Below are 5,178 nucleotides of genomic sequence, written 5' to 3'. Positions count from 1 at the left end.
ATGGAGGACACTAATGTACATGAGGACACCAAAAAAGCAAAATAGTACCCACCTTGTCTGTACAATCCAAGCTTGAAGAAAAAAAAAAAAAAAAGCAAAAAAAAAAAAAGCCGCGTGGCCGCGTCAATTCCGGAACTTTGGTCTGACCAGATACCGAATATTATTTTTTTTTGGCCTAACGCGGTATTGTTGAATGATTTATCTTTGAATTCTTGATTTCTGTGATAAATTATCACAGTAACGCGGTATCGCGGAAGGAATTATCTCTGATTTCTGGATTTCTGTGATAAATTATCGCAGTAACGCGGTATCGTTGAATGATTTATCTTTGATTTCTGGATTTCTGTGATAAATTATCGCAGTAACGCGGTATCGCGGAAGGAATTATCTTTGATTTCCGGATTTCTGCGATAAATTATCGCGGTAACGCGGTATCTCGGAAGGCAATTCAAGCTTCCGTAGAAATCTGTCCCAGAAATACGAGTTTTAAACAGGTTTCTGGATTTTTCACAAATCCCCAGAGCGAGTGCAGTGGTAAACCAAGACATCATCGTGACTTACAAGAGAAAGTAAGTGTGGGCAATGAACAGTTTTTGAGAAAATTTCGGTTAAAAAAACTCGATTGTTCCTAACCACTTGTGCGCTGCACGTGTACCGTGCATTGTGTACATTGTACATGTACACGTACAAATGTGTGTACGTTGATGTACATGTACATGTACATGTACGTATACGTCGCGGGCATACGCACCCATGCGTGCGTGCGAAAGTGCATGTACATGTATGTATGTACATGTACATGTACAATGTCTAAATTACATGCATGTTTTAAACGCATAGGGTGATACTAGTACTAGTAGTAGGCCTAGCTAGTACTACCATGGAACTATAAAAAGGCTGTCGACTGTTTTCCTTGGTTTCATTTCTTGAATTAATTTAAAGACATTCTGTAATGACTTGTACAATTGTGGGTACAACTTAAGTATTAAATAAAGACATAGGGCCGACAGGCCCTACTCATTAAAAACTTTCCAAACTTCTCATTTCAAAGGTATTAGGCCTTTTTAATAATATATCGATACGCTACATGTACAGTACACAAACATGATCTAATATTTACATGAACAGGGCCCGATTTCATGGCGCTGCTTACTGCAGAATCCTGCGCTTACGATCACCATTCTGTGCTAACCGTGCTAGTGGAAAAATTATGCGCTAACCCCGTAAGCACAGAATCCTTAGTTACGGGATGTACGCATGCGCATAAGCCAAAATTCCTCGCTAACCCGTGAAATAGGATTTAACGTAAGCACAGAATTTTTTGCTACTTTTTTTTAGGCGCCCATTTTTCGCTTGCGGTAAGCAGAGCCATGAAATTGGCCCTGCCTTCTTACTCCTCCATGGCATGAGTTGATACTGATAGAGTAACATTAGAACCTTACAATTACATGCATGTGCATTTTATTTTGTTTTCAATGCCACAAATGAGATTTTAACACACACCTTAAACACATTTCAAGGTATACATTTTTGTAGCTGTTGACCCTGATATTTTGTACCTGAAAAATGTATGTTTACACGCATGGAGTAGGCCTAGTACCATACATAGCTTGTTGACTGTCATTAGTTTCATTTCTTGAATTAATTTGAAGACAATCTGTTATGTAAAATTGTGGGTACAAACTTAAGTATTAAATAAATATATATACTCATTAAAAACTTTCTAACCTTCTCATTCCAAAGGCCATTTTAATAATATACATGTACACAAACATGATCTAATATTTACATGAACAGGGCCCAATTTCATGGCGCTGCCAACCACAGAATTCTGCGCTGACCATCACCATTCTGTGCTAACCGTGCTAGCGGAAAAATTATGCGCTAACCCCGTAACAAAAAATCCTTAGTTATGGGATGTGTGCATGTGCATACATGTAAGCCAAAATTCCTTGTTTACCTGTGAAATAGGATTTGCCGTAAACACAGAATTTTTTGCTACCGTAAGCGCCCACTTTTTGCTTGCGGTAAGCAGCGCCATGAAATTGGGCCCTGTCTTCTTACTCCTCCATGAGTTGATAGAGTAACATTAGAACCTTACATGCATGGGAATTTTTTTTTTTCAATGCCACAAATGAGATTTCAACACACGCCTTAAACACATTTCAAGGTCTACATTTTTGTAGCTGTTGACCCTGATTTTCTGTACCTGAAAAAAATCTTGTGTACATATTTTTCCTAAGCCTATAGTTTCCGTTTAATTATTTACAAACCCTTGCCTAGTAATCAAATGATACATATAAAAATCATTCTTCTTTGCAGGTCTTCTTGACACAAGCTGCTCGAATTTCTGGAGTGGTGGTTGTATGGTGACGTCTCATGACGCTGAGAAGTTTCTGCAGTGGATCCTGCATCCCTTGAACTACCCTCCCTGACCGGTTGAACTCTGTATGCACCAATTCACCTCCCTGCTCATTTAAAAGACCAAACCCAACCTTGAACATTCGGAGCTGATCTACGGCATGGTCTTCCAAAAGATGCATTTTGGGACTGATGTTTGCCTTGGGGAAGTGGGCCCTGAAACACCGCATGAAGTTTTTGATGCTGATGTCTGCAGATGTAAGTAAATTTATTGTAAATTAATCAATCCAATTCATTAAACATATTGGAAAACAATGTTTCATAATATGGGAATGTGTACAGTACCGATTTGCTGGATTCCATCATCTGTCAGGGGATTGGAATGGTTGATGCCATGATGAACGTCGGCAAATTGCAGCAACACCTCTTCAAATTTCTTGCTGATTACTGCTGCCTCTCGCTCTAACCTATTCAAAGCAGCTATGGAAATGTCTTCTGATTTGGCATGAGCAATCACTGATCGTGGAACTGACGTCAAGTCAGTTATGACTTTCACCTGTTGGGGGGAAAACCAAACCATTGAGTCAAAAGATTTGAATTAGTAATTAACAAAATATAGTGACATTGTACTACAATGTATATATCTACAGCTGGCAACATGTTCATGTGATTTACCTGGCAACACTTATGCACGTGATTCCCCACGAACGATTTACCATGGTACGCTTGTCTGCAAACATTGTGCTTTTGCAGTACTGTGTCAAGACCACAGGCTACTGGTCCCGTACCAAAGGGAAGGTCGACAGCTGCAGCACGAGATTCCTTAAGAGGAGAAGAAAATAGAGAGATTTTATGTTAATTTTTTTGTTTAAGTATGAGCTATGTTAGTCATCTAAGCATGCAAGCACTGCAACAGTCGTACATGTTATCAGACTCTTTACCAATTCGGTGATATCAGTGTGTAGCTGCCCAGCTTTACATATCATCTCCCTGTATTCGCCATGTATTTGTTGTGCCTGTTGTGCCTGTGGATGACTTTGCAGTTGAAAAAGGGGCAGTTCCTCTTCTAATTCTTCAAGGCTTTCTCTTTTCTGTAGAAGTTGGTGTTGTAGTTCCTGCTGCCTCCTTACTTCTGCAACTACTGCTTGGTCGAAGTTAAATTCATCATCATCATCATCTTCATCTGCTCCCTCTACTCGCAGCTTGAACAACCTGACGTCTAGGCTGTGGCAATCGGACTCCAGGAGGTCATAGATCTTCTTGAAGATGCCGAGCGAAATGTGGAGACTGGGCAGGATTACCTTCAAAACACATGGTACGAGACACGTTATGTATTGTATACGAGTCATGTACATGTACACATAAGCACATATACATGTATATGTACCACACATGCAAAAGATTACTTACGTGGTCAATTTCGATTGGCAGTTTTGGAGTGTCGACAATGATAAAGGAAACGTCTTTGGCCTTCTTTCGTCTGCTTCCATCATCTACAAATTTGTTGTAGTGATGCTGGATTTGGTCGAGTGTTCTCTCGGTGGAAGAACCCCTCTCAGCTATGGGCACCTGCATTGTATCCTTACTGGCTAAGCAGTAAATACAGCAGTATCGTGCTAGGAAAAAATTGACAAAGCCAATCAATTATCTAATGTTGCCCCTCACCTAGATTTTTTCTGCAAACCTCATAGAGTACTGAGTACACAGTGCTTGTAACTTTGCAAAGCTATGCATAACTAGGACAACATTATTATAAACCTAACCAAAAAAAAGACATAAGTACCATTGGGTCCATTTGTGCCATACAACTTGGACAGGAGTTCATAATCACCGAAGCAGAGCAAGCGAATCGTTCGTCCTCTGTTCATCATGTTCAGGGAAGAAAGAAACAGCAGAGAATAAGAGTTTCACAAATAATATGCATATACAAGCTTTTGAGCAATAAACGTGGTAATTTTAATTTGTTTATGTTTAAGATTAAGTAACATATACGTTTTCCTTTTTAAATTTTTGCTCACCTCCATTGTTGTTTAGAAAGCGTGGTGATCTGGCTTATGATTTTGGGAAGTGTTCTCTTCAAATTTTGAGATGTGTCGCTCCCTTCAAAGCACGCGAATACCACCGTGTTTTGGAGGCTGTTTGGATGGTTCACATTAACTATTTGATAAGCCATCTTAAACGAAGAGCCACCTTTGTCACCTCCAATTTTGACCCAAATTTCGTTTGGTGGGATGACACCACTATGCCAGGTCAGGGAATTGCACCTATAAAAAAACATGTATATATTTGTAAATGCCACATTTTGTCCATTTAAATTGAAATTTATAACATATTTTTTGATTTACAGGTGAAGTACTTACTCCTCAAGTCCGTCCAGATAATCCAGCACCATCATGCTGCAGTTGTTCACAGTGACATATGGCACCATTCTACCCTCAAACCCATGAGACCCATCAGACTTGGCACTTGGGAACATGAGCTCTACGAGTTCTCCCTCAAGGTAGTCTTTCAGAAGACGTTTCTGCTGTGTCCTCATTGATCGTTCTGATGCGATGGCGGGACCTACATATCTGTTTTGGTTATAAATTATCATGAATATTGAATTCATCTCATAAAATGTTTTAATCGAAAGCGTTAATAATTTTCAAAAATGTATTTAACTAAAATACCTGCGCAGTTTTCTCAATTGCTCCCATGCAAGATTGCAGTCCCGCATCATCGCCAGAGACCGGTTCACTGGTGGCACAGTTGGTTTACATGACGGGGGACTCGGTGTACTTTCAGGTTTTTTTGGTGCTGAGCATTGTTCCTTTGTAC

General features: G+C 39.7%; 1 long non-coding RNA gene across 1 annotated transcript; it reads left to right on the top strand.

Moving 5' to 3' along the window:
• Positions 1-467: 467 nt before the first annotated feature.
• On the top strand, positions 468-4,750 carry LOC119723104. The gene is made up of 4 exons (XR_005270516.1): positions 468-569; positions 2,323-2,619; positions 3,459-3,676; positions 4,709-4,750. It is a non-coding gene; the product is annotated as an uncharacterized LOC119723104 (long non-coding RNA).
• The last annotated feature ends 428 nt before the right edge of the window (positions 4,751-5,178 follow it).

Source organism: Patiria miniata, unplaced genomic scaffold (genome assembly GCF_015706575.1).
Source record: "Patiria miniata isolate m_02_andy unplaced genomic scaffold, ASM1570657v1 HiC_scaffold_16, whole genome shotgun sequence".
NCBI lineage: Eukaryota > Metazoa > Echinodermata > Asteroidea > Valvatida > Asterinidae > Patiria > Patiria miniata.
This window is presented reverse-complemented; position numbering and strand designations above follow the sequence as displayed.